Source organism: Haliaeetus leucocephalus, unplaced genomic scaffold, assembly GCF_000737465.1.
Source record: "Haliaeetus leucocephalus isolate CR32 unplaced genomic scaffold, Haliaeetus_leucocephalus-4.0 Scaffold184, whole genome shotgun sequence".
NCBI lineage: Eukaryota > Metazoa > Chordata > Aves > Accipitriformes > Accipitridae > Haliaeetus > Haliaeetus leucocephalus.
In genome coordinates, this window is record NW_010972620.1 from 12,440,455 (window position 1) to 12,454,993 (window position 14,539).

The window sequence follows — 14,539 nt, forward strand, 5'->3', positions numbered from 1 at the left end:
TATATTTTCCTAACAGTATGGTTTTGTATGTACAGAAAATTTGGTCAGTCAGTCCATTATCTTGTGTAGGCATCTAATAAGGTACAAAATATGTCATACTGCACAACCTGCAGAGGGAAAATCTGTGTATCTTTTTGTACACCAGTAAATCCAGAAAATTCTCTGTCACAAATAATTATATGTAGTGTATATCTTTCCCTTTATGCAGACTCAGTGGTTTTCTGGTTACTTATTTCACTGGTATACAGGTTATGTGAGTTAAAATGCCTTCTTGATCCTTTCCTGCACATTGTACAGGTGTCAGAAACTCAAGGTGGGGCAGGGGGAGATGGGGGGACATGACAGCTGTGGGTGATAATGCTCAGCTTAAAGGGCTGGAAGGAAAATTTCAGTCCAACTTTGCAACAGCCCGTACTGTGCTGGTTGCATACAGCATCATGAAAGGAAACCAAACATAAATATTTCTTGATGAATACTGATAGAGGGAGGTTAAAGCAACTACCTAAATCAGACTGTAAGACCAGATGTTTCTGAGAGGGAATAAAAAACTTCACATCTAAGGGAGAAAATATTAGAGGAAATAATATTCTTCACTTTGCTGCAGTCGGTGGAAAAAGATGGCTCTGTCCAGGAGAACAGTTTCTGAGTAGGAAGGACTTGATGATGGCAAGGATGTAGGCATATATCAAGGGCATATGATACAGGCCATTAACAAATACACTAAATAGCTATTCTTTGGTAGACATTGTCAAATAAAAGTTGAAAGGTGTCAAATAAAAGTTGAAAGGTATCAAAATTATCTTTAGAGTATTTGCATTTAATAGTAAACTATTTATGTATACATGTACACTATATATACACACATAATTTCTTATCTCTTAGTTCCATACAAAATTATTTTGCCAAAGTATTAAAGTTACAGTTCTAACAGTTAGATGTAGTAATTGTTGGGGCAAACGCTCTTTAACTTTAGCAACCATTTATACATATTGTCTTCACTACTCACTGGTCAAAACCAACAGACAACAAAACACAAACTCCACCAGCCTTTGAGGTGAGATACGAAGCCGTGGTGCGCACTCCCTGCCGTTTCACAGCAAACCACCACAGGGTCACCTCATGCTACCTCCACAGCTGTGCTACCCACAAGCATGCTACAGCACAAATACCAGTGTAAACAACTGGCAGTACAATGTAGAAGGGTGAACGTGAGGGCCAGAAATTGGGGATAACTGTTTGTTTTAAAGGACTAAGCAGGAAAGAAAAAGTAACTGACAGTACTTCTTCAGTCATGCTCAGTCCTACTATATGTGTTTGGATTCATAAGATGTTCTCGAGGTTATTTTACATTGCTTGGCACAGGAATTTAGCAGATTCATTGAGTAAAAATGATTAGAAAAATAATAGAGCATTAAACTCATAAAATTAAACTACTTCAAATATAAAATCATAGGACAGTTTGGGTTGGAAGGAACCTTAAAGATCATGTAGTTCCACCCCCCCTGCCATGGGCAGGGACACCTTCCACTAGACCAGGTTGCTCAAAGCCCCATCCAGCCTGGCCTTGAACACTTCCAGGGATGGGGCATCCACAACCTCTCTGGGCAACCTCTTCCAGTGCCTCACCACCCTCACACTGAAGAACTTCTTCCTAATACCGAATCTAAATCTACCCTCTTTCAGTTTAAAGCCATTACCCCATGTCCTGTCATCACATGCCCTATCGCTACTAGTACCTCTCTGGCTTTCCTGCAGGCCCCCTTTAGGTACTGGAAGGCCGCTATAAGGTCTCCCGGGAGCCTTCTCTTCCCCAGGCTGAACAACCCCAATGCTTTCAGCCTGTCTTCATAGGAGAGGTGCTCCAGCCCTCTGATCATCTTCACGACCCTCCTCTGGACTCGCTCCAACAGGTCCATGGCCTTCTTATGCTGGGGGCCCCAGAGCTGGATGCAGTACTTCAGGTGGGGTCTTACGAGAGCAGAGTAGAGGGGAGAGTGTAGTACATACAACAGATGGAGTTACAATTTTTTACCACCTTGTCACTCACAACCCAATACTGTACATTTGACATGAAAACTTACAACTCAGCCTCTCTGTAAAATGTCTGAGGCAAAATAAGTCAACTGCTGCACCTGACTCTCTAAACCACAAAGTAAAACTTGAAAAACCTTGCCCTTGCAAAGCCTAAGCAGGTTAAGGTTAGAAGAATCAGCTGAGAAGGCACTTAATTAATATGATGGTAGAGCCAGTTGCTTTATGACTTACTTTTTAGAAAAGGCTATACAGCCTCCTCAATCATCGCCAGAGCAAGCAAGAAAGATTGTTAGCAATACATTAAAACAGTGATTGCTCAGATTTTCTTTTCCTGTTAAATCTGAGAATATTTCCTCATTACAGAAATGACTGAAGGTCTGTCCTGTTGCTTTCTTTCCTGAGAAGCCATGTTTTACAGGCATCCATTTAAATAGATGCATTAAAAATGCTCAACCTTCTTAAGATTGTTTTGGTACTATAAATAAACTGGATACTCCTGAAGAGTTATATATCACTTTTCACACTAATTCATGCTGAATATGCCTGAAAAGTAGTCGATACTCTCCCCATTCCTCACATCTCAAAATAGGCACATGTGTAAATTTAAGTGGCATACTTAGCGCTCTTCAGGGGTTTTATTTTCACAAATGACTACAAGTTCCAAGCTCATTCACCTTCTATTTAGATCACTGCTTTTCAATCTTTTTCAGCTGTGAGAACACATAACCATTTTCCAGTGCAGTCCTAGGACTCAAATACTGCAAGCTTAAGGCTTACACATTTAAGAAAGCCTATGTTGCAAATTATTAAGCAGCAATCCTCTTACCCCTAAATATAGGAATCTGGCCTCACAATCTTTTGAGGTACTGTCTTAACTCTGTGCCTGAAAAGTAAACTTCGTTCCATCTGTATACAAACCTTGAACTGAGGAACTGCTTTTATTCCGACTCTAAATATAGGGGAATGACCAAAGCAGCATCAACCTGAAATCAAGGGCAATGGGTTCTGCAGCATCTGATAAGGTAAGATTAGGACTGCACTTAGCACAAATTTAGTGCTCCAAACATGATTTTACCTCCTGGGCCATGATATTTTGGATAATAAATATTGCTTTTTGCATGTTAATAGAATAGGATGATGTTTTGGATAAAGGTTATGGCTGCAGCTGAAAGAAACAAGAGGGAATAAAAAGAGGTTGAGGTAGGTTCAGAAATACATATTAGGATTTAAGTTTGGTTTGTACTTACCCAGAAGAGGTGTTCAACATGGCTACAAACAAGGGTAGTAAGAATAACCTTGGACTAAGGGTAGCTAAGATAAGAAAGCCTAAATCTGGAATAAGGGCTGGTCCAGATCAACAAGGTCAGATAGCGTGTACTTAGATATCAGTATCAAAGGGGCCACCAGACTAGATTTAGTCTGGGCCAGCAACCTCCATTTATTATGGGTGATGCAATATATCCATATCAACAATCAGGTTAGGATAGTTACTAGGTTTTGGGAAAATAGAGCTCATTTGCATGTGTTTTAGACTATGTCCAAAAATGAGAAAATTGATTGAGCACTGATGCGAGCAAGGGTCTGAAACCTGTGCTTCAATTTTGGCTAAAAGGAATCATTTTTCAACATTAATGAACAGATTAAATGTTTTTAGTTCAGAGTTCAGCAGAGTTAAGAGTTTAATTCAGTAGGATCCCATGGCCTATGTCTGAAAGTACTATTGGGCTAGCAGTTCTGGGCATGCAGACAATATTAGAGTAGCAGGGTCAGGATTGCTGGGGTTACTCATCCACATTGCCAAATGGGTTTATGGCTAATTAATTTCCGTGCAAATAAAGAAACTTTCCTGTTTGTGTAAGTGTATTAGGTGTGGGGAGGTAACAGCTGTGTTTGGGCTAACAGTGTCTGACAGGCTGGAGTCAGGCCTGACTCAGAAGCATCCACCTGGCTTGGTTTTGTGGTCATACAAGCAACAATTTCCCTCTGCAGAACTCTCAGCTAAGCTTTTACACCTCTTCTCTATTTAATCTAACTCTGACCCTTTTCTTCATTCTGTTGTGACCCTTGTGGGCCCCAAATTAAACATAGTTCTCAGGCAAATTAGTGCATTCATGTTGGCAAGTGCTTTATACTGAATGCAGAGGAGCACACATGCTGTAGGAATGCAAGCAGGTAAAGAAAGTGTTTTCAGTTCATTTGCTGAACAATTGTTGAAAGAAATATTTGTCTGATTGGAAAAGGTGGAACGTTTTCCATGAAATGAAACCAAAATGTTTCTCTGTGATTGAAAGTGTTCATTCAACCAAAAATGAAACTCCTTGTATCAATTATCCAAAAATTTCCACATTCAATTTAGGTTGAACAATGTGTTTCATTTGATGTGAAGCCAGGCAACATAAAGCAATTTCATAATACTTGTTTTCCTAATTCCGTATTTTATTTTTAAATTTAGGGATATTTTGATTTTAAAATACCATTTTTAAATGAGAAGTAAAAAAATCTCAAATCTTAAAACAAAGCATTTAATCTATTTCCAGTATTTTCTCTCCCAGAACTTTTTTTCCAGATTTTTATGTAACGCAGCACTGGTTGCTCTGCTCTGCAGAGTTATTATGTAGTTATTATGGTGTTATTATGTAGTTAGAATTCACTAAGAAGAAATACCTCCATTCTCCAAAAGGTCATTAAAAGACAAGTCAACATATAAGTCCCTGTCTTAAACATCTCAGAGGTAATGCTGCTGAATTTAGCACAACAGTAGCACTGTTGGAGAAACATTCGTTAGATGCAATACCAACAAGGTCATGACTCCACCACTTTATTTCACCTCATTCTGCTGGTGACATTAACTGGTTTATCTAAGTTTTGGAAGCACTGAGTCCTAAGTGGGCATAAGCAACATGAACCTCAGAACAACCAGTTCCATATATTATATGTTGGATCCCTTGCTTTTCATAACAGTACTGAACAGTGTTTGGGGTGGGGGTTATTTGTATTGGGGTTTTGTTTTTGTTTTTAAACATATGCTATTGTTTAAAGAAGTTGCAACCATTTCTTTAACTGTGATCTTGATTTTTAGTAGTCATATTTTGGCATATGAAGACTAGCCATAATGGGATATACTTAGATGTATTTAGACCAATATGGTGTCATATCTTGATAAGTTCAAGCTCTCACCAGAAATACATGGCAGATGTGATCCATTCACCTTTATCAATTTCTGTGCAGCTGGATTGTGGCAAATTTTCAAGCACTGGAAAGTCTTTTTATCAAAGCTGGATATTTTTATGAACTATATGCTTTAGTTCAATCACAGTTATAGGATATAAAGCAAGAATTTATTTACATAAATCATAATTTCTGTTATGCAAAAGGTCACACTCTCTAATGACTGTTAGTCACTTGCAACCTTAACACCTATGAATTTATGAATCTCTATTTGAAGCCTTGATGAAAAAGGAGAGTAAGATGAGTACTGTGATTTCTACACTGAGTAGTTTCCTTTTTCATTCCTGGTTTAAGGCCAGCTTCTGGATTATTTCCGCTTCAATTAGTATAACTAACTCGAATAGATGGCAAAATCTTGGGATTCATTTAAGATTTCCACAAGTCTAAACAAGTAAACAAGAGTTCAGTAAGAGCTAGGGAAGAGTGGTGCCCTTTACTCTGCAACTGCTGCAGAAAAAACGTGCTTTGTATCTGCATACTGGTAGGTACACATGCATATGCACATTTCTCTTCTACGAATGTTAAAAACATTTTGTCTGTATTAGGTAGATCAAATGCTCGAAGTTGAAAACATCTGTGATTCAGTTGGTACTACTTTATTGGAGACAGCAGTCCTATATCACCAAAGATTCAGGATAGCAACTTTTTCCTGAGGGATTCAGAGACTGAGGGGGGGACATTAATCTGGGGCACATTTTCTTTCTATCCAACTAATTATTACTATACTATCCAGGCAAGAATATTAAACCATAACATCTTGCATAATAGCTGAACATGTTCTATGCTTTTTTAAGACATGACACTTAATTAAATTCCAGTCTGATTACTTGTATGACCCTTATGTGCATCACAGAAATGTTGGTACTATCCATATATATTTAATTTCTTTCTTCATGGGATTTGTTCTAGATGTAAATTCTTCTGGCACTAATCTCGTAGTTTTTAATTGAAGCTTGTAAGCCAAGTCATTCTGTCCATATGATGGAAATAAATCAAGCAAAATACTTTTTTTAATTTTTAAGCCAGATTCCAGTGTTAAATCTAGCAATATTTTATCCAGCAAATGTTTGAACAGTAAACTGAAATGGAGGAAGATTTGTTCAGTGAATGATTTGGATCGATTACTTCAACACAAAGGGATGATCTTCCTACATGAGAACAATCCTGTGCTAAGAACAGCTCAGCTAAGTTCCCACATTTTTGTGATCACTGGTTTTGGTGGGAAAGGGAAGGAATGTCAAATACTCAAATAGTTCATCTGAGGAAGGAGTGAACTACTGCCCCTGACTGAGAACACACTCCCTGTTTCCCCTAAACACAAACTCACTGGCAAGAAAAAGTAACCCTTTCAAAAAATGCAACAATTGTCTTTGGCTCATTGTTAAGACAGAAATTCCTTTCAAGGTTTTGGTCATTTTCAGAGATGGTTTGATGGAGATTAAGGTATCGTTTCCAATATACTGTTGACACACTTCTTTGAACTTGACTTACCGAAGCATGAAAATGCACATGGAATGTCTGTGTTCAATATCACTTATTCCCAATTCTCTAACTCAGAAATCACTCTTTAATCAATCCAAAAGAAGAGAGAAAATCCATTACGCTTACAATCAATGTCTGTATATCATCTTCAAATAAAGCGTTCATTTAAGACCTCATTTCAAACTGAACAAACATTAAGTCCTGAAACTATATCATCAGCAAACATCTATTCACCAGAAAGTGTATCAAAGCCAGAATCTGGCATATCATAATATAGTTTCTATTTACAAGGTGATGTACGCACATTGGGAATATCAGCCCTGGCAGACAAATGAGAACGTGAAACTGAGCACTTTTATACTTCTCTCCCTTTCATATGCTGGTCACAATAAAGAGCATATTTTGAAAATATCAACTTCTATATAACTTCTAGAGTTACCACAATATTTTGCTTATGAAGGTACAGTGAGAGGCTGTTGCACACCTGTACAGAGCAAAGCTCTGACATTGTATTTGTTGGTTTTCCGCTGCTGACAAATAGGGGAACGTTAAGAATTCTGTCTAAATTTGGTAATTACAACTTGCTTAAATTGTGTGAATAGCATTTAAGAAGAACATGAAGATTCCCAAATAAAGGGCAAAGTATAACATTTTCTTTTGAAAGTGTTACATTACTATTGTTTTTCACATAGAATTTGCCAGGGTAAACTAACAGCCAACTATCATGTTAAGCCCCCTTGATACCAAGTGTCAGTTAGCAAAAAAACATACAATCCTATATCTTGTTATTAATCTGCACTGTTTTTTATCCACAGATCTCAAAACAAGCCAATGAGCTGCCAGCTATCTGACAGCTGCAAATGTCTCCTGGATGAATGTATACCATGGGCTAGATTCCTATCTCAGTTACAGCAGTAACAATAAAAGGTCTCTTAGTAAACAACATCAACATAAAAGAAGTGCATCAACTACTTACGGTAAAATTACAGATAGAACATGTGTTTAGTGCATAAATATAGGAAAGAAAATGAAACAGTAAATTTGTATGTGTAAATATTCCCAATTTTACACTTAATAAAGTAACCATCCAGTCAAATACAAGAAACTATCACACTTTTTTCCAAGTGACCAAAAAACACCACTCCATTTTTGAAAACTAATTATAACGGTCCTGGTTCAGTAAGGTATTTACTATTTAATTTATATATACATGGGGGGACTTAATTACTTTGAGTCTAAAGATCTGACAAAGTCTTTTAGGAAATTGATTTTCATTGTCAACAAGAGTTGAAGAGAATACCTATGTTCAGCTGCCTTGCATCAAATCTCCTGCTTTCAGTCTCTATTCCCAAACTCTAACGATTCAATGTAGTTGTTAAGTACTCCCCCTTATGGTCTGTTACAACACGGCATTATAATGCTTTGTATTTCTCTTAATTAAATGCTAGCATCTCATACATGCACTGCATATATATCATCAGAGTTAAGCTAGGCCTATAGCATTGCAACTCATCTTAGAAACTGTTTCACTGAATGAATCTGTGATAACAGATATTTGCAACTGGAGACGATCGTTCATTATTTTGCTTTGCAATGTGTTTTTGATCACCATTATTATATTTCAGAATAAATATAGAGAACAAATATATAGGAAAATAATTTATTAAATCATGGTTGGCTGACTAGTGCCTTGCTCTTATAGGGATTTACTCTGGACTATAAATACATCTATGCATTTTTGATAAGAGATTTGCTATTTAAGTGAATTATTTGAAATTGCATTTGTTAATCCTGTAAGAAACAAATGTAGCACAGTGAAATATCATTAAAATGGTATTCAGTAAATTTTCCTGAAGAAGTGGAAAAATCTGTCCAGTATGTGTATGTGGCCACTGCCACCTTTACTCTGCTGCATGAAAGGGTGTATTTGGCAAGAATAATTTCCACTTCTAAGTTCACTACTCTTTCTTCAAATCAAGCAGTCTATTTCAAAATACTCATTTCATAACATACAGAATGGATTTGCAACTTCATTGTGCTACTCTTATAGAACAAAGCTTTACTAGTTAGATATTACATAAGATCAGCTGCACTAGATTAAAAGCTGTTCAACATAAAATACCTTTCACCATTCAAAAAGTCTTCTGCTGTTCCTATTTTTGCCCTAGTGCCAACTGAAAACACACAGGGTATCTCACCTGCTATAACCAACTGTAATATCTTATTCCTCAGTACAGCTTGTGCTACCACACATTCCCTGTTCTACTATGTCCTCATCATGTTTCGGGGGGGAAGTATGTTGATATCCTTATCTGAAACATTATTCAAACAGTGAAAAGCATAGTTACCGATAATCCTCTTCACTTCATTTTAGCTCCAACTCATCTTCTCAAAATATACTGAAAAACATTCATTAACAGTGATGTGATTTCACCACCTTTGTGCTGTGTCAGTCCAGCAAAGTGCTCTGCTCTCTTGCAAAGTCTTCAGAATTCAGCTGGTAACTTCAAAGGCAAGCCCTAACTTCTCCCAGAAGATCCTGTAATGTTAAGCAAAGCACACTAAGGATTAAGATCCTCTCTGGAAATAAACAGCCCTTCATTTGATTCAAGTTCTCCCTGAACTTTAACTGAATAGTTCTGGGGTCATTTTGATAAAACAGTTTGCTAAAAGGCATCCTTTCTGATAGCACTTTTATCTTTGCTTACTCAGTTTATAAAAATGAGTGGGTTTATTTGTGATGGATTTGCAATTTAGATCTCTAAACAAAGTAATCAGATTAAAAATTTTCTGCAGTATATCTTGTGAGAGTAAATGTGAAAAAAAGATTTAGAACATTATTAGAAAACTCAATGTGTTCGGAAAGCCCAACGGATACAATCTACTGGGGAATTTGGCAAAAACCTACTAAACTCCCCTCACCAAAAATTAAGCCTCAACAGTAACATTCCCATACAACATTCGATAAATAGTTCCCAGTACTATTAATCTCCTCTGGGAGTATAAGAGAGACTCTAAAGATCCATTCTCTACAAGCACATTAAATGATACACAAGAATCGAACAGCGGGGGGTCAGCTCCATTCAGGAAGCTCACTTGATTTTGATTTCCAAGTTTCCAAAGTCATACCCACAAAACAAATTCTTCTATTAGGTACAAAATTTTACAACTAGGTCTTAAAGAAGGTGGCTACCTTCTGAAGCAGAGAGAGTTATTCCTGTCAAATTTTCTCCCAAATTCTTCTACTGTTATGAAGCTATCAAGTATCACTGAGAAATTTTATGTGAAATGCTACATTTCAGCTTTGCTCTTTCTGAGATTGATTGTATTTGGACAGAGTCTACTTCTGTAGGATGGATGCTCTAGAATTCTTCTATATGCACTTGCACAGAATTAAGAGTTTCTAAAACTGGAGTAATGGTAGAAACTAATTGTAAAAGTATTTTCTTACTAGTTATAGGTAGTACAGGCAAGGATGTTTGTGTTGAAGGATTAAATGCCATAAATACAAAGGCTCTGTCTTTCAGTCAGAGTGAGCAAACACAGAAAGCAGCTTTTCTACAGTAGAATCACCTTATTGTTAAGATGTTTCTAATCTTTCAAGAGGGGGACAACTCCCCACTCCCACAGGCAGTTTGCAATCTGAAGGCAAATTGACAGAAAGTCAGGAAAAAAGGGAAGCAGAAAGGCAATCCTTATGAATATATTGCCTCACATTAAACAGAGGGTTGCTTTTTTGGTTTGGTTTTTTTCAGCCAGCTTTCTATCAGTAGCAGGGTGGAAGCCAGTCTTTCAGAAAGCCAGCTGAAGCTGGCCACCACATCCCTCCTAGGATGTTCCTCGCCCTCTCAGGGATTGTTTTCAGCCTATTTTTGTTTCAGAGAGCCTCTTGACAAGCAAGTATCTGTGTTCTCAGGTTTCCTGGGATACAGATAAGAAATCTGAAGGAGACTAATCTAAGAAAACCCCCACAAAAATATTGCATTCTTTGTGGCCTTGCTCTCCCGCTGTTCTGCTCTTACAGAGAGTGTTGACTCACAGGGGTTTGCATGCTGTGAGAGAGACAGCAAGAGGTAAGAGAGCTGAGTCCAATTCATCTATTGTAAGAATGAGAAGGAAAATGAAAAAAATTATTTATAGTATCATGAACTTCCTGAGTTCGGTCCATCCAGAGCAGAACCTCTGTTGACTCCTTCTCTACGCAAAGTGGTTTTCAGCACTTAAGTCTTCCAATACCTCAATTTAAGCATTGCTTGGACCTGCATCAAGTCTTGCTAGATAAAGTTATGGGGAAAAAAGTGAGTAAGATCCCCAGTAAGGAAAGAAACTGTTTAATCAATAAATGATTGTGTGGCTTTCCAGATATAATCTCAAAACTACTTGGTAGTTATTGTCCCTTACATGTTGTTGAGCTTTCTTTAAAACCAGAAACAAAAACATGACTCTAGAAGCTGATGTAAGAACTTTGCAAACTGGCAGTAGAAATCCAAAAGCTGGGCTGGCAGGTAAGCATCATTGATGGCATCATCTCAGTGACGTGATAGGGACACTGGATCAGAAAGCCTCCAGCATACACTGTGATAGAGTGTTAACTGTAAATCATTTCTGCGCCTGTAAATCAATCTAAACTAAGGTCAGCTACCCAAGTCAAGAGGAAAGAGGAGAGACAAACTACAGTTAAGAGCAATTTTACAATGACATTATATAATCTGTAATCGGTTATAAGCTATGGGCCATTCCATTTAATTTTGCTGATACAGGTATATCAGGGCCGGTGTATGCTCCCATAGCTTTTGCGCTCCCATGTGCCAGTTATATGTATAGCACATTAAGTGCTTTGGTTATGAACTGGGGCACAGCTGACCAAGAGGTGAGAATTGCCAGAGAATTCAATTGTCTGCTGTAGCCCACTGCACTGGTTTTGGCTGGGGCAGAGTTAATTTTCTTCATGGTAGCTAGCATGAGGCTGTGTTTTGGATTTGTGCTGGAAACAGTGTTGATAACACAGGGATGTTTTAGTTATTGCTGAGCAGTGCTTATACAGAGTCAAGGGCTTTTCTGCTTTTTACACCACGCCACCAGCGAGCAGGCTGGGGGGGGGCATAAGAATTTGGGAGGGGACACAGCTGGGACAGCTGACCTCAACTGACCCAAGGGATATTCCAGTCCATACAACGTCATGCTCAGCACATAAAGCTGGGTCAGGAAGGAGGAATGGGGGGGACGTTCGGAGTGATGGTGTTTGTCTTCCTAAGTAACCGTTAGGCGTGATGGAGCCCTGCTTTCCTGGAGATGGCTGAACACCTGGCTGCCCACGGGAAGTGGTGAATAAATTCCTTGTTTTGCTTTGCCTGTGTGCGTGGCTTTTGCTTTACCTATTAAACTGTCTTTATCTCCACCCACAAGTTTTCTCACTTGTATCCTTCTGATTCTCTCCCCCAACCCACTGGGGGGAAGTGAGAGAGCAGCTGTGTGGTGCTTAGTTGCTGGCTGGTTAAACCACAACATCCGCCAATAATGGAAAGATGCAAAATTGCAAACAGAAATAATAGATCATGCTCTGGACAGTGGAAAAGATGTGGCAAATGAGGCATGGGATGTTATGCAGAATGTGTAGGTTGCAGAGGACTAGAGTCATCACTGCATCATCTGATTTGTAACTTCTGACCTCAGAGGATAATCACATTATAGTCAAATCTCATTGTTCTGAAGGTCAGTGGTGAGGTTTTTATCAGCCTGACATTTATTGTCGACAATTTATTTTTTTTTTATGTTTAAGTTCTCTTTTCATTTCTTTTTAATAACAGAGGAATGAGGACATGAAGGTTATGCATAAACAACTCCCACTAACTTTTCATAAAACACTTGAATCAAAATAGACTTCAATTTATCAGGAATGTAGGTAACACTATCAAGGTCTCATTCACCTCATACATCCAATCAACTTTTGAAAACAGGCATGGAATTCTAAGGTAGGGCTGCTTTTGAGGTGTGTTCAAAAACATAGAACAGGTATATGAAAAAAATTATACCAGAGCGCAAAATTTTTATGTGTTCATTTCTCCTCTTTCTCACCTCATATGGTTTGCGGTTCACTTCTCTAGAGATGAAAAGAAGTTAACTTTCACCAATTCTAGGGAACAGAACTTTTCTAGAGAAGTGAAGCATTCACCACTGAAGGAAAACAAGAAGCTTCTATTTCCACTACTGTTCAGTTTGTCTTGCAAAGCCCAGTAATGCAGTGCATGGGAAGTCAAAAGCAAGGGAAAATCTGGCTAAAACCATAACTGAGATACTCAGGATCCACCTGAATAGTAGCTTATCCTCCTTTAAATTATCTGAGAAAACAGCATTGATCTTAGATACATCAACATGACACGAATCAATTATACTGGACACCAAAGAAGTCATTTTGCAACAAAAACTCTTGTTGTAAATGAAGTTTAGCCAATGTGTTTATTTCCCACATTGCTTCCAAGTATATTCATCATTTGAGATATATCATTCCCATGACAATGGGATCACAAAGCATCATGGTATAACAATGTTAGACCAGGCAGACAGAACGTCAGTAGTGTCAAACTGGCAAGTATATCATTTCACCAGAAATCAAGAGAGAAAATCTGAAGGTCAGAAATACAATATTTATAATACTGTCAGTAGATGGATGCATACTGAACACCTCATATCTAGATCCTTAAGAAGCTTATCAGAGGAATGTTTACAAAACACAAGAGCAGCTGTTACTGGAGTTTTCTCCGTTAGGTTGCAATATGCATGGATATTGAGCCCAGCATTCCCTAGTATATTCCCTAGAAACAGGAAAAATCTCAAGATATACTTTAATGGTACTGTTTGTCATGCAAGACACACACAAGCAGCAGTCAGCTATTACCCTCATTCCCAGTAATTCCAACTGGTACTACAAAACTGCCCTTTGGTACATCCCATGTCATCATTCACCCTCTACCTAATTATATTTAGAAGCCCCAGCATTTTTCCAACAGGCAACACTATTTCCTTGGAAATAAACTAACATGATTAGCATGGCTTCTGCCTTTGGAAGAGAGGAGAGAAGAATAAACTGAAACAACTCTGTATTGTCATCAGTTCGTACTGCAACAAGTGACTTTGGCACTGTGCAAAGAAAATACCTGTGAGAATATTCACGGCTTTCCTTGAGTATCTCTGTGACAGTTGAACTGGAGATGCTAAAGCTATGGAAGAAAGGCTGACAAAAGCAAAAGCTAGTTCACAAGAAAAATGGAAAGAGAATGGACATAACCATACTAAATTCTGACTGTATTTAGTATATAACAATAGAAGACTCCTCCAGATTTGGTATGGGGAAGAATCTGTCAATGAATGTTTGTTCCTTCCATACCTTTCTTGTTATCATAAGATCATTTTACCTAGATCTAATTTCACTTAATACGATGCTGACAGAGAGGTTTGATGACATTACCATTACCTAAATGATAAACAAAACCAAACTAATAAAAAGGTACTAGAATAAAAGGTTATGCAATTGTTGAGTTTGTGTGACTCAAATGAGAAAAATTTAAAAGTACTTTTTGACATTTTTTTCTTTATAGTTCTTTCATTTAAAATTTATTATCATAAACATATTATCTCTTGAAATATCTTTTTGACACTCCCCAAATACTGCAGTCAGAATTAAAAAAAACCCCAAACTTATAGACCTCTTGGCTCTTAAGGTCTTTCTTATTTATTGAGATTTTATCATATTCTCTCTCTCGACTGTCATATAAACTCTGCTCATAAAATTTTATCT